Below are 22,495 nucleotides of genomic sequence, written 5' to 3' on the forward strand. Positions count from 1 at the left end.
TTGGTAGTTCGGACTGGACTGTTCCCATGAGGCACAGGGTCAGAGCTGATTTGCATATAGCCAGTGTCTAACCCAGGGTGGTGTGGAGTGCAAAACAACGATGGATTTAGGCCCAGATCCTTGTACTGGGATGAATGTATGACATTTTTCTACATTCTGTCCATCAAATGTGTTTTTTGCAATTTTCACCCCGAGTGGGCTGGGTATGCTCAGACGTGAGTCCCAGGCTCTCCACACCACTGGCGTCAAGCTATCCAGGCTGATGAAGGCTGATAGCCAGAAACCGGTCCTTGGATGCTTGATTCCGGTCTGGGAAAGACATGGCTTGGTAGTTCGGACTGGACTGTTCCCATGAGGCACAGGGTCAGAGCTGATTTACATATAGCCAGTGTCTAACCCAGGGTGGTGTGGAGTGCAAAAAAACGATGGATTTATGCCCAGATCCTTGTACTGGGATGAATGTATGACATTGTTCTACATTCTGTCCATCAAATGTGTTTTTTGCAATTTTCACCCGAGTGGGCTGGGTATGCTCAGACGTGAGTCCCAGGCTCTCCACACCACTGGAGTCAAGCTATCCAGGCTGATGAAGGCTGATAGCCAGAAACCGGTCCTTGGATGCTTGATTCCGGTCTGGGAAAGACATGGCTTGGTAGTTCTGACTGGACTGTTCCCATGAGGCACAGGGTCAGAGCTGATTTACATATAGCCAGTGTCTAACCCAGGGTGGTGTGGAGTGCAAAAAAACGATGGATTTAGGCCCAGATCCTTGTACTGGGATGAATGTATGACATTGTTCTACATTCTGTCCATCAAATGTGTTTTTTGCAATTTTCACCCGAGTGGGCTGGGTATGCTCAGGCGTGAGTCCCAGGCTCTCCACACCACTGGAGTCAAGCTATCCAGGCTGATGAAGGCTGATAGCCAGAAACCGGTCCTTGGATGCTTGATTCCGGTCTGGGAAAGACATGGCTTGGTAGTTCTGACTGGACTGTTCCCATGAGGCACAGGGTCAGAGCTGATTTACATATAGCCAGTGTCTAACCCAGGGTGGTGTGGAGTGCAAAAAAACGATGGATTTAGGCCCAGATCCTTGTACTGGGATGAATGTATGACATTGTTCTACATTCTGTCCATCAAATGTGTTTTTTGCAATTTTCATCCGAGTGGGCTGGGTATGCTCAGACGTGAGTCCCAGGCTCTCCACACCACTGGAGTCAAGCTATCCAGGCTGATGAAGGCTGATAGCCAGAAACCGGTCCTTGGATGCTTGATTCCGGTCTGGGAAAGACATGGCTTGGTAGTTCGGACTGGACTGTTCCCATGAGGCACAGGGTCAGAGATGATTTGCATATAGCCAGTGTCTAACCCAGGGTGGTGTGGAGTGCAAAAAAACGATGGATTGAGGCACAGATCCTTGTACTGGGATGAATGTATGAAATTGTTCCACATTCTGTCCATCAAATGTGTTTTTTGCAATTTTCACCCCGAGTGGGCTGGGTATGCTCAGACGTGAGTCCCAGGCTCTCCACACCACTGGAGTCAAGCTATCCAGGCTGATGAAGGCTGATAGCCAGAAACCAGTCCTTGGATGCTTGATTTCGGTCCGGGAAGGACATGGCTTGGTAGTTCGGACTGGACTGTTCCCATGAGGCACAGGGTCAGAGCTGATTTACATATAGCCAGTGTCTAACCCAGGGTGGTGTGGAGTGCAAAAAAACGATGGATTTAGGCCCAGATCCTTGTACTGGGATGAATGTATGACATTGTTCTACATTCTGTCCATCAAATGTGTTTTTTGCAATTTTCACCCGAGTGGGCTGGGTATGCTCAGGCGTGAGTCCCAGGCTCTCCACACCACTGGAGTCAAGCTATCCAGGCTGATGAAGGCTGATAGCCAGAAACCGGTCCTTGGATGCTTGATTCCGGTCTGGGAAAGACATGGCTTGGTAGTTCTGACTGGACTGTTCCCATGAGGCACAGGGTCAGAGCTGATTTACATATAGCCAGTGTCTAACCCAGGGTGGTGTGGAGTGCAAAAAAACGATGGATTTAGGCCCAGATCCTTGTACTGGGATGAATGTATGACATTGTTCTACATTCTGTCCATCAAATGTGTTTTTTGCAATTTTCATCCGAGTGGGCTGGGTATGCTCAGACGTGAGTCCCAGGCTCTCCACACCACTGGAGTCAAGCTATCCAGGCTGATGAAGGCTGATAGCCAGAAACCGGTCCTTGGATGCTTGATTCCGGTCTGGGAAAGACATGGCTTGGTAGTTCGGACTGGACTGTTCCCATGAGGCACAGGGTCAGAGATGATTTGCATATAGCCAGTGTCTAACCCAGGGTGGTGTGGAGTGCAAAAAAACGATGGATTGAGGCACAGATCCTTGTACTGGGATGAATGTATGAAATTGTTCCACATTCTGTCCATCAAATGTGTTTTTTGCAATTTTCACCCCGAGTGGGCTGGGTATGCTCAGACGTGAGTCCCAGGCTCTCCACACCACTGGAGTCAAGCTATCCAGGCTGATGAAGGCTGATAGCCAGAAACCAGTCCTTGGATGCTTGATTTCGGTCCGGGAAGGACATGGCTTGGTAGTTCGGACTGGACTGTTCCCATGAGGCACAGGGTCAGAGCTGATTTACATATAGCCAGTGTCTAACCCAGGGTGGTGTGGAGTGCAAAAAAACGATGGATTTAGGCCCAGATCCTTGTACTGGGATGAATGTATGACATTGTTCTACATTCTGGCCATCAAATGTGTTTTTTGCAATTTTCACCCGAGTGGGCTGGGTATGCTCAGACGTGAGTCCCAGGCTCTCCACACCACTGGAGTCAAGCTATCCAGGCTGATGAAGGCTGATAGCCAGAAACCGGTCCATGGATGCTTGATTCCGGTCTGGGAAAGACATGGCTTGGTAGTTCGGACTGGACTGTTCCCATCAGGCACAGGGTCAGAGCTGATTTGCATATAGCCAGTGTCTAACCCAGGGTGGTGTGGAGTGCAAAAAAACGATGGATTTAGGCCCAGATCCTTGTACTGGGATGAATGTATGACATTGTTCTACATTCTATCCATCAAATGTGTTTTTTGCAATTTTCACCCGAGTGGGCTGGGTATGCTCAGACGTGAGTCCCAGGCTCTCCACACCACTGAAGTCAAGCTATCCAGGCTGATGAAGGCTGATAGCCAGAAACCGGTCCTTGGATGCTTGATTCCGGTCTGGAAAAGACATGGCTTGGGAGTTTGGACTGGACTGTTCCCATGAGGCACAGGGTCGGAGCTGATTTGCATATAGCCAGTGTCTAACCCAGGGTGGTGTGGAGTGCAAAAAAACAATGGATTTAGGCCCAGATCCTGGTACTGGGATGAATGTATGACATTGTTCTACATTCTGTCCATCAAATGCGTTTTTTGCAATTTTCACCCCGAGTGGGCTGGGTATGCTCAGACGTAAGTCCCAGGCTCTCCACACCACTGGAGTCAAGATATCCAGGCTGATGAAGGCTGATAGCCAGAAACCGGTCCTTGGATGCTTGATTCCGGTCTGGGAAAGACATGGCTTGGTAGTTCGGACTGGACTGTTCCCATGAGGCACAGGGTCAGAGCTGATTTGCATATAGCCAGTGTCTAACCCAGGGTGGTGTGGAGTGCAAAACAACGATGGATTTAGGCCCAGATCCTTGTACTGGGATGAATGTATGACATTTTTCTACATTCTGTCCATCAAATGTGTTTTTTGCAATTTTCACCCCGAGTGGGCTGGGTATGCTCAGACGTGAGTCCCAGGCTCTCCACACCACTGGAGTCAAGCTATCCAGGCTGATGAAGGCTGATAGCCAGAAACCGGTCCTTGGATGCTTGATTCCGGTCTGGGAAAGACATGGCTTGGTAGTTCGGACTGGACTGTTCCCATGAGGCACAGGGTCAGAGCTGATTTACATATAGCCAGTGTCTAACCCAGGGTGGTGTGGAGTGCAAAAAAACGATGGATTTATGCCCAGATCCTTGTACTGGGATGAATGTATGACATTGTTCTACATTCTGTCCATCAAATGTGTTTTTTGCAATTTTCACCCGAGTGGGCTGGGTATGCTCAGACGTGAGTCCCAGGCTCTCCACACCACTGGAGTCAAGCTATCCAGGCTGATGAAGGCTGATAGCCAGAAACCGGTCCTTGGATGCTTGATTCCGGTCTGGGAAAGACATGGCTTGGTAGTTCGGACTGGACTGTTCCCATGAGGCACAGGGTCAGAGCTGATTTGCATATAGCCAGTGTCTAACCCAGGGTGGTGTGGAGTGCAAAACAACGATGGATTTAGGCCCAGATCCGTGTACTGGGATGAATGTATGACATTGTTCTACATTCTGTCCATCAAATGTGTTTTTTGCAATTTTCACCCGAGTGGGCTGGGTATGCTCAGACGTGAATCCCAGGCTCTCCACACCACTGGAGTCAAGCTATCCAGGCTGATGAAGGCTGATAGCCAGAAACCGGTCCTTGGATGCTTGATTCCGGTCTGGGAAAGACATGGCTTGGTAGTTCGGACTGGACTGTTCCCATGAGGCACAGGGTCAGAGCTGATTTGCATATAGCCAGTGTCTAACCCAGGGTGGTGTGGAGTGCAAAAAAAGATGGATTGAGGCCCAGATCCTTGTACTGGGATGAATGTATGACATTGTTCTACATTTTGTCCATCAAATGTGTTTTTTGCAATTTTCACCCCGAGTGGGCTTGATATGCTCAGATGTGAGTCCCAGGCTCTCCACACCACTGGAGTCAATCTATCCAGGCTGATGAAGGCTAATAGCCAGAAACCGGTCCTTGGATGCTTGATTCTGGTCTGGGAAAGACATGGCTTGGTAGTTCGGACTGGACTGTTCCCATAAGGCACAGGGTCAGAGCTGATTTGCATATAGCCAGTGTCTAACCCAGGGTGGTGTAGAGTGCAAAAAAACGATGGATTTAGGCCCAGATCCTTGTACTGGGATGAATGTATGACATTGTTCTACATTCTGTCCATCAAATGTGTTTTTTGCAATTTTCACCCCGAGTGGGCTGGGTATGCTCAGACGTGAGTCCCAGGCTCTCCACACCACTGGAGTCAAGCTATCCAGGCTGATGAAGGCTGATAGCCAGAAACCGGTCCTTGGATGCTTGATTCCGGTCTGGGAAAGACATGGCTTGGTAGTTCGGACTGGACTGTTCCCATGAGGCACAGGGTCAGAGATGATTTGCATATAGCCAGTGTCTAACCCAGGGTGGTGTGGAGTGCAAAAAAACGATGGATTGAGGCACAGATCCTTGTACTGGGATGAATGTATGAAATTGTTCTACATTCTGTCCATCAAATGTGTTTTTTGCAATTTTCACCCCGAGTGGGCTGGGGATGCTCAGACGTGAGTCCCAGGCTCTCCACACCACTGGAGTCAAGCTATCCAGGCTGATGAAGGCTGATAGCCAGAAACCGGTCCTTGGATGCTTGATTTCGGTCCGGGAAGGACATGGCTTGGTAGTTCGGACTGGACTGTTCCCATGAGGCACAGGGTCAGAGCTGATTTACATATAGCCAGTGTCTAACCCAGGGTGGTGTGGAGTGCAACAAAACGATGGATTTAGGCCCAGATCCTTGTACTGGGATGAATGTATGACATTGTTCTACATTCTGGCCATCAAATGTGTTTTTTACAATTTTCACCCGAGTGGGCTGGGTATGCTCAGACGTGAGTCCCAGGCTCTCCACACCACTGGAGTCAAGCTATCCAGGCTGATGAAGGCTGATAGCCAGAAACCGGTCCATGGATGCTTGATTCCGGTCTGGGAAAGACATGGCTTGGTAGTTCGGACTGGACTGTTCCCATGAGGCACAGGGTCAGAGCTGATTTGCATATAGCCAGTGTCTAACCCAGGGTGGTGTGGAGTGCAAAAAAACGATGGATTTAGGCCCAGATCCTTGTACTGGGATGAATGTATGACATTTGTCTACATTCTATCCATCAAATGTGTTTTTTGCAATTTTCACCCGAGTGGGCTGGGTATGCTCAGACGTGAGTCCCAGGCTCTCCACACCACTGGAGTCAAGCTATCCAGGCTGATGAAGGCTGATAGCCAGAAACCGGTCCTTGGATGCTTGATTCCGGTCTGGGAAAGACATGGCTTGGTAGTTCGGACTGGACTGTTCCCATGAGGCACAGGGTCAGAGCTGCTTTGCATATAGCCAGTGTCTAACCCAGGGTGGTGTGGAGTGCAAAAAAAGATGGATTGAGGCCCAGATCCTTGTACTGGGATGAATGTATGACATTGTTCTACATTTTGTCCATCAAATGTGTTTTTTGCAATTTTCACCCCGAGTGGGCTTGATATGCTCAGATGTGAGTCCCAGGCTCTCCACACCACTGGAGTCAATCTATCCAGGCTGATGAAGGCTAATAGCCAGAAACCGGTCCTTGGATGCTTGATTCTGGTCTGGGAAAGACATGGCTTGGTAGTTCGGACTGGACTGTTCCCATAAGGCACAGGGTCAGAGCTGATTTGCATATAGCCAGTGTCTAACCCAGGGTGGTGTGGAGTGCAAAAAAACGATGGATTTAGGCCCAGATCCTTGTACTGGGATGAATGTATGACATTGTTCTACATTCTGTCCATCAAATGTGTTTTTTGCAATTTTCACCCCGAGTGGGCTGGGTATGCTCAGACGTGAGTCCCAGGCTCTCCACACCACTGGAGTCAAGCTATCCAGGCTGATGAAGGCTGATAGCCAGAAACCGGTCCTTGGATGCTTGATTCCGGTCTGGGAAAGACATGGCTTGGTAGTTCTGACTGGACTGTTCCCATGAGGCACAGGGTCAGAGCTGATTTACATATAGCCAGTGTCTAACCCAGGGTGGTGTGGAGTGCAAAAAAACGATGGATTTAGGCCCAGATCCTTGTACTGGGATGAATGTATGACATTGTTCTACATTCTGTCCATCAAATGTGTTTTTTGCAATTTTCACCCGAGTGGGCTGGGTATGCTCAGGCGTGAGTCCCAGGCTCTCCACACCACTGGAGTCAAGCTATCCAGGCTGATGAAGGCTGATAGCCAGAAACCGGTCCTTGGATGCTTGATTCCGGTCTGGGAAAGACATGGCTTGGTAGTTCTGACTGGACTGTTCCCATGAGGCACAGGGTCAGAGCTGATTTACATATAGCCAGTGTCTAACCCAGGGTGGTGTGGAGTGCAAAAAAACGATGGATTTAGGCCCAGATCCTTGTACTGGGATGAATGTATGACATTGTTCTACATTCTGTCCATCAAATGTGTTTTTTGCAATTTTCATCCGAGTGGGCTGGGTATGCTCAGACGTGAGTCCCAGGCTCTCCACACCACTGGAGTCAAGCTATCCAGGCTGATGAAGGCTGATAGCCAGAAACCGGTCCTTGGATGCTTGATTCCGGTCTGGGAAAGACATGGCTTGGTAGTTCGGACTGGACTGTTCCCATGAGGCACAGGGTCAGAGATGATTTGCATATAGCCAGTGTCTAACCCAGGGTGGTGTGGAGTGCAAAAAAACGATGGATTGAGGCACAGATCCTTGTACTGGGATGAATGTATGAAATTGTTCCACATTCTGTCCATCAAATGTGTTTTTTGCAATTTTCACCCCGAGTGGGCTGGGTATGCTCAGACGTGAGTCCCAGGCTCTCCACACCACTGGAGTCAAGCTATCCAGGCTGATGAAGGCTGATAGCCAGAAACCAGTCCTTGGATGCTTGATTTCGGTCCGGGAAGGACATGGCTTGGTAGTTCGGACTGGACTGTTCCCATGAGGCACAGGGTCAGAGCTGATTTACATATAGCCAGTGTCTAACCCAGGGTGGTGTGGAGTGCAAAAAAACGATGGATTTAGGCCCAGATCCTTGTACTGGGATGAATGTATGACATTGTTCTACATTCTGTCCATCAAATGTGTTTTTTGCAATTTTCACCCGAGTGGGCTGGGTATGCTCAGGCGTGAGTCCCAGGCTCTCCACACCACTGGAGTCAAGCTATCCAGGCTGATGAAGGCTGATAGCCAGAAACCGGTCCTTGGATGCTTGATTCCGGTCTGGGAAAGACATGGCTTGGTAGTTCTGACTGGACTGTTCCCATGAGGCACAGGGTCAGAGCTGATTTACATATAGCCAGTGTCTAACCCAGGGTGGTGTGGAGTGCAAAAAAACGATGGATTTAGGCCCAGATCCTTGTACTGGGATGAATGTATGACATTGTTCTACATTCTGTCCATCAAATGTGTTTTTTGCAATTTTCATCCGAGTGGGCTGGGTATGCTCAGACGTGAGTCCCAGGCTCTCCACACCACTGGAGTCAAGCTATCCAGGCTGATGAAGGCTGATAGCCAGAAACCGGTCCTTGGATGCTTGATTCCGGTCTGGGAAAGACATGGCTTGGTAGTTCGGACTGGACTGTTCCCATGAGGCACAGGGTCAGAGATGATTTGCATATAGCCAGTGTCTAACCCAGGGTGGTGTGGAGTGCAAAAAAACGATGGATTGAGGCACAGATCCTTGTACTGGGATGAATGTATGAAATTGTTCCACATTCTGTCCATCAAATGTGTTTTTTGCAATTTTCACCCCGAGTGGGCTGGGTATGCTCAGACGTGAGTCCCAGGCTCTCCACACCACTGGAGTCAAGCTATCCAGGCTGATGAAGGCTGATAGCCAGAAACCAGTCCTTGGATGCTTGATTTCGGTCCGGGAAGGACATGGCTTGGTAGTTCGGACTGGACTGTTCCCATGAGGCACAGGGTCAGAGCTGATTTACATATAGCCAGTGTCTAACCCAGGGTGGTGTGGAGTGCAAAAAAACGATGGATTTAGGCCCAGATCCTTGTACTGGGATGAATGTATGACATTGTTCTACATTCTGGCCATCAAATGTGTTTTTTGCAATTTTCACCCGAGTGGGCTGGGTATGCTCAGACGTGAGTCCCAGGCTCTCCACACCACTGGAGTCAAGCTATCCAGGCTGATGAAGGCTGATAGCCAGAAACCGGTCCATGGATGCTTGATTCCGGTCTGGGAAAGACATGGCTTGGTAGTTCGGACTGGACTGTTCCCATCAGGCACAGGGTCAGAGCTGATTTGCATATAGCCAGTGTCTAACCCAGGGTGGTGTGGAGTGCAAAAAAACGATGGATTTAGGCCCAGATCCTTGTACTGGGATGAATGTATGACATTGTTCTACATTCTATCCATCAAATGTGTTTTTTGCAATTTTCACCCGAGTGGGCTGGGTATGCTCAGACGTGAGTCCCAGGCTCTCCACACCACTGAAGTCAAGCTATCCAGGCTGATGAAGGCTGATAGCCAGAAACCGGTCCTTGGATGCTTGATTCCGGTCTGGAAAAGACATGGCTTGGGAGTTTGGACTGGACTGTTCCCATGAGGCACAGGGTCGGAGCTGATTTGCATATAGCCAGTGTCTAACCCAGGGTGGTGTGGAGTGCAAAAAAACAATGGATTTAGGCCCAGATCCTGGTACTGGGATGAATGTATGACATTGTTCTACATTCTGTCCATCAAATGCGTTTTTTGCAATTTTCACCCCGAGTGGGCTGGGTATGCTCAGACGTAAGTCCCAGGCTCTCCACACCACTGGAGTCAAGATATCCAGGCTGATGAAGGCTGATAGCCAGAAACCGGTCCTTGGATGCTTGATTCCGGTCTGGGAAAGACATGGCTTGGTAGTTCGGACTGGACTGTTCCCATGAGGCACAGGGTCAGAGCTGATTTGCATATAGCCAGTGTCTAACCCAGGGTGGTGTGGAGTGCAAAACAACGATGGATTTAGGCCCAGATCCTTGTACTGGGATGAATGTATGACATTTTTCTACATTCTGTCCATCAAATGTGTTTTTTGCAATTTTCACCCCGAGTGGGCTGGGTATGCTCAGACGTGAGTCCCAGGCTCTCCACACCACTGGAGTCAAGCTATCCAGGCTGATGAAGGCTGATAGCCAGAAACCGGTCCTTGGATGCTTGATTCCGGTCTGGGAAAGACATGGCTTGGTAGTTCGGACTGGACTGTTCCCATGAGGCACAGGGTCAGAGCTGATTTACATATAGCCAGTGTCTAACCCAGGGTGGTGTGGAGTGCAAAAAAACGATGGATTTATGCCCAGATCCTTGTACTGGGATGAATGTATGACATTGTTCTACATTCTGTCCATCAAATGTGTTTTTTGCAATTTTCACCCGAGTGGGCTGGGTATGCTCAGACGTGAGTCCCAGGCTCTCCACACCACTGGAGTCAAGCTATCCAGGCTGATGAAGGCTGATAGCCAGAAACCGGTCCTTGGATGCTTGATTCCGGTCTGGGAAAGACATGGCTTGGTAGTTCGGACTGGACTGTTCCCATGAGGCACAGGGTCAGAGCTGATTTGCATATAGCCAGTGTCTAACCCAGGGTGGTGTGGAGTGCAAAACAACGATGGATTTAGGCCCAGATCCGTGTACTGGGATGAATGTATGACATTGTTCTACATTCTGTCCATCAAATGTGTTTTTTGCAATTTTCACCCGAGTGGGCTGGGTATGCTCAGACGTGAATCCCAGGCTCTCCACACCACTGGAGTCAAGCTATCCAGGCTGATGAAGGCTGATAGCCAGAAACCGGTCCTTGGATGCTTGATTCCGGTCTGGGAAAGACATGGCTTGGTAGTTCGGACTGGACTGTTCCCATGAGGCACAGGGTCAGAGCTGATTTGCATATAGCCAGTGTCTAACCCAGGGTGGTGTGGAGTGCAAAAAAAGATGGATTGAGGCCCAGATCCTTGTACTGGGATGAATGTATGACATTGTTCTACATTTTGTCCATCAAATGTGTTTTTTGCAATTTTCACCCCGAGTGGGCTTGATATGCTCAGATGTGAGTCCCAGGCTCTCCACACCACTGGAGTCAATCTATCCAGGCTGATGAAGGCTAATAGCCAGAAACCGGTCCTTGGATGCTTGATTCTGGTCTGGGAAAGACATGGCTTGGTAGTTCGGACTGGACTGTTCCCATAAGGCACAGGGTCAGAGCTGATTTGCATATAGCCAGTGTCTAACCCAGGGTGGTGTGGAGTGCAAAAAAACGATGGATTTAGGCCCAGATCCTTGTACTGGGATGAATGTATGACATTGTTCTACATTCTGTCCATCAAATGTGTTTTTTGCAATTTTCACCCCGAGTGGGCTGGGTATGCTCAGACGTGAGTCCCAGGCTCTCCACACCACTGGAGTCAAGCTATCCAGGCTGATGAAGGCTGATAGCCAGAAACCGGTCCTTGGATGCTTGATTCCGGTCTGGGAAAGACATGGCTTGGTAGTTCGGACTGGACTGTTCCCATGAGGCACAGGGTCAGAGATGATTTGCATATAGCCAGTGTCTAACCCAGGGTGGTGTGGAGTGCAAAAAAACGATGGATTGAGGCACAGATCCTTGTACTGGGATGAATGTATGAAATTGTTCTACATTCTGTCCATCAAATGTGTTTTTTGCAATTTTCACCCCGAGTGGGCTGGGGATGCTCAGACGTGAGTCCCAGGCTCTCCACACCACTGGAGTCAAGCTATCCAGGCTGATGAAGGCTGATAGCCAGAAACCGGTCCTTGGATGCTTGATTTCGGTCCGGGAAGGACATGGCTTGGTAGTTCGGACTGGACTGTTCCCATGAGGCACAGGGTCAGAGCTGATTTACATATAGCCAGTGTCTAACCCAGGGTGGTGTGGAGTGCAACAAAACGATGGATTTAGGCCCAGATCCTTGTACTGGGATGAATGTATGACATTGTTCTACATTCTGGCCATCAAATGTGTTTTTTACAATTTTCACCCGAGTGGGCTGGGTATGCTCAGACGTGAGTCCCAGGCTCTCCACACCACTGGAGTCAAGCTATCCAGGCTGATGAAGGCTGATAGCCAGAAACCGGTCCATGGATGCTTGATTCCGGTCTGGGAAAGACATGGCTTGGTAGTTCGGACTGGACTGTTCCCATGAGGCACAGGGTCAGAGCTGATTTGCATATAGCCAGTGTCTAACCCAGGGTGGTGTGGAGTGCAAAAAAACGATGGATTTAGGCCCAGATCCTTGTACTGGGATGAATGTATGACATTTGTCTACATTCTATCCATCAAATGTGTTTTTTGCAATTTTCACCCGAGTGGGCTGGGTATGCTCAGACGTGAGTCCCAGGCTCTCCACACCACTGGAGTCAAGCTATCCAGGCTGATGAAGGCTGATAGCCAGAAACCGGTCCTTGGATGCTTGATTCCGGTCTGGGAAAGACATGGCTTGGTAGTTCGGACTGGACTGTTCCCATGAGGCACAGGGTCAGAGCTGCTTTGCATATAGCCAGTGTCTAACCCAGGGTGGTGTGGAGTGCAAAAAAAGATGGATTGAGGCCCAGATCCTTGTACTGGGATGAATGTATGACATTGTTCTACATTTTGTCCATCAAATGTGTTTTTTGCAATTTTCACCCCGAGTGGGCTTGATATGCTCAGATGTGAGTCCCAGGCTCTCCACACCACTGGAGTCAATCTATCCAGGCTGATGAAGGCTAATAGCCAGAAACCGGTCCTTGGATGCTTGATTCTGGTCTGGGAAAGACATGGCTTGGTAGTTCGGACTGGACTGTTCCCATAAGGCACAGGGTCAGAGCTGATTTGCATATAGCCAGTGTCTAACCCAGGGTGGTGTGGAGTGCAAAAAAACGATGGATTTAGGCCCAGATCCTTGTACTGGGATGAATGTATGACATTGTTCTACATTCTGTCCATCAAATGTGTTTTTTGCAATTTTCACCCCGAGTGGGCTGGGTATGCTCAGACGTGAGTCCCAGGCTCTCCACACCACTGGAGTCAAGCTATCCAGGCTGATGAAGGCTGATAGCCAGAAACCGGTCCTTGGATGCTTGATTCCGGTCTGGGAAAGACATGGCTTGGTAGTTCGGACTGGACTGTTCCCATGAGGCACAGGGTCAGAGATGATTTGCATATAGCCAGTGTCTAACCCAGGGTGGTGTGGAGTGCAAAAAAACGATGGATTGAGGCACAGATCCTTGTACTGGGATGAATGTATGAAATTGTTCTACATTCTGTCCATCAAATGTGTTTTTTGCAATTTTCACCCCGAGTGGGCTGGGGATGCTCAGACGTGAGTCCCAGGCTCTCCACACCACTGGAGTCAAGCTATCCAGGCTGATGAAGGCTGATAGCCAGAAACCGGTCCTTGGATGCTTGATTTCGGTCCGGGAAGGACATGGCTTGGTAGTTCGGACTGGACTGTTCCCATGAGGCACAGGGTCAGAGCTGATTTACATATAGCCAGTGTCTAACCCAGGGTGGTGTGGAGTGCAACAAAACGATGGATTTAGGCCCAGATCCTTGTACTGGGATGAATGTATGACATTGTTCTACATTCTGGCCATCAAATGTGTTTTTTACAATTTTCACCCGAGTGGGCTGGGTATGCTCAGACGTGAGTCCCAGGCTCTCCACACCACTGGAGTCAAGCTATCCAGGCTGATGAAGGCTGATAGCCAGAAACCGGTCCATGGATGCTTGATTCCGGTCTGGGAAAGACATGGCTTGGTAGTTCGGACTGGACTGTTCCCATGAGGCACAGGGTCAGAGCTGATTTGCATATAGCCAGTGTCTAACCCAGGGTGGTGTGGAGTGCAAAAAAACGATGGATTTAGGCCCAGATCCTTGTACTGGGATGAATGTATGACATTTGTCTACATTCTATCCATCAAATGTGTTTTTTGCAATTTTCACCCGAGTGGGCTGGGTATGCTCAGACGTGAGTCCCAGGCTCTCCACACCACTGGAGTCAAGCTATCCAGGCTGATGAAGGCTGATAGCCAGAAACCGGTCCTTGGATGCTTGATTCCGGTCTGGAAAAGACATGGCTTGGGAGTTTGGACTGGACTGTTCCCATGAGGCACAGGGTCAGAGCTGATTTGCATATAGCCAGTGTCTAACCCAGGGTGGTGTGGAGTGCAAAAAAACGATGGATTTAGGCCCAGATCCTTGTACTGGGATGAATGTATGACATTGTTCTACATTCTGTCCATCAAATGCGTTTTTTGCAATTTTCACCCCGAGTGGGCTGGGTATGCTCAGACGTAAGTCCCAGGCTCTCCACACCACTGGAGTCAAGATATCCAGGCTGATGAAGGCTGATAGCCAGAAACCGGTCCTTGGATGCTTGATTCCGGTCTGGGAAAGACATGGCTTGGTAGTTCGGACTGGACTGTTCCCATGAGGCACAGGGTCAGAGCTGATTTGCATATAGCCAGTGTCTAACCCAGTGTGGTGTGGAGTGCAAAACAACGATGGATTTAGGCCCAGATCCTTGTACTGGGATGAATGTATGACATTTTTCTACATTCTGTCCATCAAATGTGTTTTTTGCAATTTTCACCCTGAGTGGGCTGGGTATGCTCAGACGTGAGTCCCAGGCTCTCCACACCACTGGAGTCAAGCTATCCAGGCTGATGAAGGCTGATAGCCAGAAACCGGTCCTTGGATGCTTGATTCCGGTCTGGGAAAGACATGGCTTGGTAGTTCGGACTGGACTGTTCCCATGAGGCACAGGGTCAGAGCTGATTTACATATAGCCAGTGTCTAACCCAGGGTGGTGTGGAGTGCAAAAAAACGATGGATTTATGCCCAGATCCTTGTACTGGGATGAATGTATGACATTGTTCTACATTTTGTCCATCAAATGTGTTTTTTGCAATTTTCACACGAGTGGGCTGGGTATGCTCAGACGTGAGTCCCAGGCTCTCCACACCACTGGAGTCAAGCTATCCAGGCTGATGAAGGCTGATAGCCAGAAACCGGTCCTTGGATGCTTGATTCCGGTCTGGGAAAGACATGGCTTGGTAGTTCTGACTGGACTGTTCCCATGAGGCACAGGGTCAGAGCTGATTTACATATAGCCAGTGTCTAACCCAGGGTGGTGTGGAGTGCAAAAAAACGATGGATTTAGGCCCAGATCCTTGTACTGGGATGAATGTATGACATTGTTCTACATTCTGTCCATCAAATGTGTTTTTTGCAATTTTCATCCGAGTGGGCTGGGTATGCTCAGACGTTAGTCCCAGGCTCTCCACACCACTGGAGTCAAGCTAACCAGGCTGATGAAGGCTGATAGCCAGAAACCGGTCCTTGGATGCTTGATTCCGGTCTGGGAAAGACATGGCTTGGTAGTTCGGACTGGACTGTTCCCATGAGGCACAGGGTCAGAGCTGATTTGCATATAGCCAGTGTCTAACCCAGGGTGGTGTGGAGTGCAAAAAAACGATGGATTTAGGCCCAGATCCTTGTACTGGGATGAATGTATGACATTGTTCTACATTCTATCCATCAAATGTGTTTTTTGCAATTTTCACCCGAGTGGGCTGGGTATGCTCACACGTGAGTCCCAGGCTCTCCACACCACTGGAGTCAAGCTATCCAGGCTGATGAAGGCTGATAGCCAGAAACCGGTCCTTGGATGCTTGATTCCGGTCTGGGAAAGACATGGCTTGGTAGTTCGGACTGGACTGTTCCCATGAGGCACAGGGTCAGAGCTGATTTGCATATAGCCAGTGTCTAACCCAGGGTGGTGTGGAGTGCAAAAAAACGATGGATTTAGGCCCAGATCCTTGTACTGGGATGAATGTATGACATTGTTCTACATTCTATCCATCAAATGTGTTTTTTGCAATTTTCACCCGAGTGGGCTGGGTATGCTCACACGTGAGTCCCAGGCTCTCCACACCACTGGAGTCAAGCTATCCAGGCTGATGAAGGCTGATAGCCAGAAACCGGTCCTTGGATGCTTGATTCCGGTCTGGGAAAGACATGGCTTGGGAGTTCGGACTGGACTGTTCCCATGAGGCACAGGGTCAGAGCTGATTTGCATATAGCCAGTGTCTCACCCAGGGTGGTGTGGAGTGCAAAAAAACGATGGATTTAGGCCCAGATCCTTGTACTGGGATGAATGTATGACATTGTTCTACATTCTGTCCATCAAATGTGTTTTTTGCAATTTTCGCCCCGAGTGGGCTGGGTATGCTCAGACGTAAGTCCCAGGCTCTCCACACCACTGGAGTCAAGATATCCAGGCTGATGAAGGCTGATAGCCAGAAACCGGTCCTTGGATGCTTGATTCCGGTCTGGGAAAGACATGGCTTGGTAGTTCGGACTGGACTGTTCCCATGAGGCACAGGGTCAGAGCTGATTTGCATATAGCCAGTGTCTAACCCAGGGTGGTGTGGAGTGCAAAACAACGATGGATTTAGGCCCAGATCCGTGTACTGGGATGAATGTATGACATTGTTCTACATTCTGTCCATCAAATGTGTTTTTTGCAATTTTCACCCAAGTGGGCTGGGTATGCTCAGACGTGAATCCCAGGCTCTCCACACCACTGGAGTCAAGCTATCCAGGCTGATGAAGGCTGATAGCCAGAAACCGGTCCTTGGATGCTTGATTCCTGTCTGGGAAAGACATGGCTTGGTAGTTCGGACTGGACTGTTCCCATGAGGCACAGGGTCAGAGCTGATTTGCATATAGCCAGTGTCTAACCCAGGGTGGTGTGGAGTGCAAAAAAACGATGGATTGAGGCCCAGATCCTTGTACTGGGATGAATGTATGACATTGTTCTACATTCTGTCCACCAAATGTGTTTTTTGCAATTTTCACCCCGAGTGGGCTGGATATGCTCAGATGTGAGTCCCAGGCTCTCCACACCACTGGAGTCAAGCTATCCAGGCTGATGAAGGCTGATAGCCAGAAACCGGTCCTTGGATGCTTGATTCTGGTCTGGGAAAGACATGGCTTGGTAGTTCGGACTGGACTGTTCCCATGAGGCACAGGGTCAGAGCTGATTTGCATATAGCCAGTGTCTAACCCAGGGTGGTGTGGAGTGCAAAAAAACGATGGATTTAGGCCCAGATCCTTGTACTGGGATGAATGTATGACATTGTTCTACATTCTGTCCATCAAATGTGTTTTTTGCAATTTTCACCCCGAGTGGGCTGGGTATGCTCAGACGTGAGTCCCAGGCTCTCCACACCACTGGAGTCAAGCTATCCAGGCTGATGAAGGCTGATAGCCAGAAACCGGTCCTTGGATGCTTGATTCCGGTCTGGGAAAGACATGGCTTGGGAGTTCGGACTGGACTGTTCCCATGAGGCACAGGGTCAGAGCTGATTTGCATATAGCCAGTGTCTAACCCAGGGTGGTGTGGAGTGCAAAAAAACGATGGATTTAGGCCCAGATCCTTGTACTGGGATGAATGTATGACATTGTTCTACATTCTGTCCATCAAATGTGTTTTTTGCAATTTTCACCCCGAGTGGGCTGGGTATGCTCAGACGTAAGTCCCAGGCTCTCCACACCACTGGAGTTAAGATATCCAGGCTGATGAAGGCTGATAGCCAGAAACCGGTCCTTGGATGCTTGATTTCGGTCTGGGAAAGACATGGCTTGGTAGTTCGGACTGGACTATTCCCATGAGGCACAGGGTCAGAGCTGATTTGCATATAGCCAGTGTCTAACCCAGGGTGGTGTGGAGTGCAAAACAACGATGGATTTAGGCCCAGATCCGTGTACTGGGATGAATGTATGACATTGTTCTACATTCTGTCCATCAAATGTGTTTTTTGCAATTTTCAACCGAGTGGGCTGGGTATGCTCAGACGTGAATCCCAGGCTCTCCACACCACTGGAGTCAAGCTATCCAGGCTGATGAAGGCTGATAGCCAGAAACCGGTCCTTGGATGCTTGATTCCGGTCTGGGAAAGACATGGCTTGGTAGTTCGGACTGGACTGTTCCCATGAGGCACAGGGTCAGAGCTGATTTGCATATAGCCAGTGTCTAACCCAGGGTGGTGTGGAGTGCAAAAAAACGATGGATTGAGGCCCAGATCCTTGTACTGGGATGAATGTATGACATTGTTCTACATTCTGTCCACCAAATGTGTTTTTTGCAATTTTCACCCCGAGTGGGCTGGATATGCTCAGATGTGAGTCCCAGGCTCTCCACACCACTGGAGTCAAGCTATCCAGGCTGATGAAGGCTGATAGCCAGAAACCGGTCCTTGGATGCTTGATTCTGGTCTGGGAAAGACATGGCTTGGTAGTTCGGACTGGACTGTTCCCATGAGGCACAGGGTCAGAGCTGATTTGCATATAGCCAGTGTCTAACCCAGGGTGGTGTGGAGTGCAAAAAAACGATGGATTTAGGCCCAGATCCTTGTACTGGGATGAATGTATGACATTGTTCTACATTCTGTCCATCAAATGTGTTTTTTGCAATTTTCACCCCGAGTGGGCTGGGTATGCTCAGACGTGAGTCCCAGGCTCTCCACACCACTGGAGTCAAGCTATCCAGGCTGATGAAGGCTGATAGCCAGAAACCGGTCCTTGGATGCTTGATTCCGGTCTGGGAAAGACATGGCTTGGTAGTTCGGACTGGACTGTTCCCATGAGGCACAGGGTCAGAGATGATTTGCATATAGCCAGTGTCTAACCCAGGGTGGTGTGGAGTGCAAAAAAACGATGGATTGAGGCACAGATCCTTGTACTGGGATGAATGTATGAAATTGTTCTACATTCTGTCCATCAAATGTGTTTTTTGCAATTTTCACCCAGAGTGGGCTGGATATGCTCAGACGTGAGTCCCAGGCTCTCCACACTACTGGAGCCAAGCTATCCAGGCTGATGAAGGCTGATAGCCAGAAACCGGTCCTTGGATGCTTGATTCCGGTCTGGGAAAGACATGGCTTGGTAGTTCGGACTGGACTGTTCCCATGAGGCACAGGGTCGCAGCTGATTTGCATATAGCCAGTGTCTAACCCAGGGTGGTGTGGAGTGCAAAAAAAATGATGGATTTAGGCCCAGATCCTTGTACTGGGATGAATGTATGACATTGTTCTACATTCTGTCCATCAAATGTGTTTTTTGCAATTTTCACCCCGAGTGGGCTGGGTATGCTCAGACGTAAGTCCCAGGCTCTCCACACCACTGGAGTCAAGATATCCAGGCTGATGAAGGCTGATAGCCAGAAACCGGTCCTTGGATGCTTGATTCCGGTCTGGGAAAAACATGGCTTGGTAGTTCGGACTGGACTGTTCCCATGAGGCACAGGGTCAGAGCTGATTTGCATATAGCCAGTGTCTAACCCAGGGTGGTGTGGAGTGCAAAACAACGATGGATTTAGGCCCAGATCCGTGTACTGGGATGAATGTATGACATTGTTCTACATTCTGTCCATCAAATGTGTTTTTTGCAATTTTCACCCGAGTGGGCTGGGTATGCTCAGACGTGAATCCCAGGCTCTCCACACCACTGGAGTCAAGCTATCCAGGCTGATGAAGGCTGATAGCCAGAAACCGGTCCTTGGATGCTTGATTCCGGTCTGGGAAAGACATGGCTTGATAGTTCGGACTGGACTGTTCCCATGAGGCACAGGGTCAGAGCTGATTTGCATATAGCCAGTGTCTAACCCAGGGTGGTGTGGAGTGCAAAAAAACGATGGATTGAGGCCCAGATCCTTGTACTGGGATGAATGTATGACATTGTTCTACATTCTGTCCATCAAATGTGTTTTTTGCAATTTTCACCCTGAGTGGGCTGGATATGCTCAGATGTGAGTCCCAGGCTCTCCACACCACTGGAGTCAAGCTATCCAGGCTGATGAAGGCTAATAGCCAGAAACCGGTCCTTGGATGCTTGATTCTGGTCTGGGAAAGACATGGCTTGGTAGTTCGGACTGGACTGTTCCCATAAGGCACAGGGTCAGAGCTGATTTGCATATAGCCAGTGTCTAACCCAGGGTGGTGTGGAGTGCAAAAAAACGATGGATTTAGGCCCAGATCCTTGTACTGGGATGAATGTATGACATTGTTCTACATTCTGTCCATCAAATGTGTTTTTTGCAATTTTCACCCCGAGTGGGCTGGGTATGCTCAGACGTGAGTCCCAGGCTCTCCACACCACTGGAGTCAAGCTATCCAGGCTGATGAAGGCTAATAGCCAGAAACCGGTCCTTGGATGCTTGATTCCGGTCTGGGAAAGACATGGCTTGGTAGTTCGGACTGGACTGTTCCCATGAGGCACAGGGTCAGAGATGATTTGCATATAGCCAGTGTCTAACCCAGGGTGGTGTGGAGTGCAAAAAAACGATGGATTGAGGCACAGATCCTTGTACTGGGATGAATGTATGAAATTGTTCTACATTCTGTCCATCAAATGTGTTTTTTGCAATTTTCACCCCGAGTGGGCTGGATATGCTCAGACGTGAGTCCGAGGCTCTCCACACTACTGGAGTCAAGCTATCCAGGCTGATGAAGGCTGATAGCCAGAAACCGGTCCTTGGATGCTTGATTCCGGTCTGGGAAAGACATGGCTTGGTAGTTCGGACTGGACTGTTCCCATGACGCACAGGGTCAGAGCTGATTTGCATATAGCCAGTGTCTAACCCAGGGTGGTGTGGAGTGCAAAGAAACAATGGATTTAGGCCCAGATCCTTGTACTGGGATGAATGTATGACATTGTTCTAAATTCTGTCCATCAAATGTGTTTTTTGCAATTTTCACCCCGAGTGGGCTGGGTATGCTCAGACGTGAGTCCCAGGCTCTCCACACCACTGGAGTCAAGCTATCCAGGCTGATGAAGTCTGATAGCCAGAAACCGGTCCTTGGATGCTTGATTCCGGTCCGGGAAAGACATGGCTTGGTAGTTCGGACTGGACTGTTCCTATGAGGCACAGGGTCAGAGCTGATTTACATATAGCCAGTGTCTAACCCAGGGTGGTGTGGAGTGCAAAAAAACAATGGATTTAGGCCCAGATCCTTGTACTGGGATGAATGTATGACATTGTTCTACATTCTGTCCATCAAATGTGTTTTTTGCAATTTTCACCCGAGTGGGCTGGGTATGCTCAGACGTGAGTCCCAGGCTCTCCACACCACTGGAGTCAAGCTATCCAGGCTGATGAAGGCTGATAGCCAGAAACCGGTCCTTGGATGGTTGATTCCGGTCTGGGAAAGACATGGCTTGGTAGTTCGGACTGAACTGTTCCCATGAGGCACAGGGTCAGAGCTGATTTGCATATAGCCAGTGTCTAACCCAGGGTGGTGTGGAGTGCAAAGAAACAATGGATTTAGGCCCAGATCCTTGTACTGGGATGAATGTATGACATTGTTCTACATTCTGTCCACCAAATGTGTTTTTTGCAATTTTCACCCCGAGTAGGCTGGATATGCTCAGATGTGAGTCCCAGGCTCTCCACACCACTGGAGTCAAGCTATCCAGGCTGATGAAGGCTGATAGCCAGAAACCGGTCCTTGGATGCTTGATTCCGGTCCGGGAAAGACATGGCTTGGTAGTTCGGACTGGACTGTTCCCATGAGGCACAGGGTCAGAGCTGATTTACATATAGCCAGTGTCTAACCCAGGGTGGTGTGGAGTGCAAAAAAACAATGGATTTAGGCCCAGATCCTTGTACTGGGATGAATGTATGACATTGTTCTACATTCTGTCCATCAAATGTGTTTTTTGCAATTTTCACCCGAGTGGGCTGGGTATGCTCAGACGAGAGTCCCAGGCTCTCCACACCACTGGAGTCAAGCTATCCAGGCTGATGAAGGCTGATAGCCAGAAACCGGTCCTTGGATGCTTGATTCCGGTCTGGGAAAGACATGGCTTGGTAGTTCGGACTGGACTGTTCCCATGAGGCACAGGGTCAGAGCTGATTTGCATATAGCCAGTGTCTAACCCAGGGTGGTGTGGAGTGCAAAACAACGATGGATTTAGGCCCAGATCCTTGTACTGGGATGAATGTATGACATTGTTCTACATTCTGTCCACCAAATGTGTTTTTTGCAATTTTCACCCCGAGTAGGCTGGATATGCTCAGATGTGAGTCCCAGGCTCTCCACACCACTGGAGTCAAGCTATCCAGGCTGATGAAGGCTGATAGCCAGAAACCGGTCCTTGGATGCTTGATTCCGGTCTGGGAAAGACATGGCTTGATAGTTCGGACTGGACTGTTCCCATGAGGCACAGGGTCAGAGCTGATTTGCATATAGCCAGTGTCTAACCCAGGGTGGTGTGGAGTGCAAAAAAACGATGGATTGAGGCCCAGATCCTTGTACTGGGATGAATGTATGACATTGTTCTACATTCTGTCCATCAAATGTGTTTTTTGCAATTTTCACCCTGAGTGGGCTGGATATGCTCAGATGTGAGTCCCAGGCTCTCCACACCACTGGAGTCAAGCTATCCAGGCTGATGAAGGCTAATAGCCAGAAACCGGTCCTTGGATGCTTGATTCTGGTCTGGGAAAGACATGGCTTGGTAGTTCGGACTGGACTGTTCCCATAAGGCACAGGGTCAGAGCTGATTTGCATATAGCCAGTGTCTAACCCAGGGTGGTGTGGAGTGCAAAAAAACGATGGA

Source organism: Lissotriton helveticus, chromosome 7, assembly GCF_964261635.1.
Source record: "Lissotriton helveticus chromosome 7, aLisHel1.1, whole genome shotgun sequence".
In the NCBI taxonomy this organism is placed as follows: domain Eukaryota; kingdom Metazoa; phylum Chordata; class Amphibia; order Caudata; family Salamandridae; genus Lissotriton; species Lissotriton helveticus.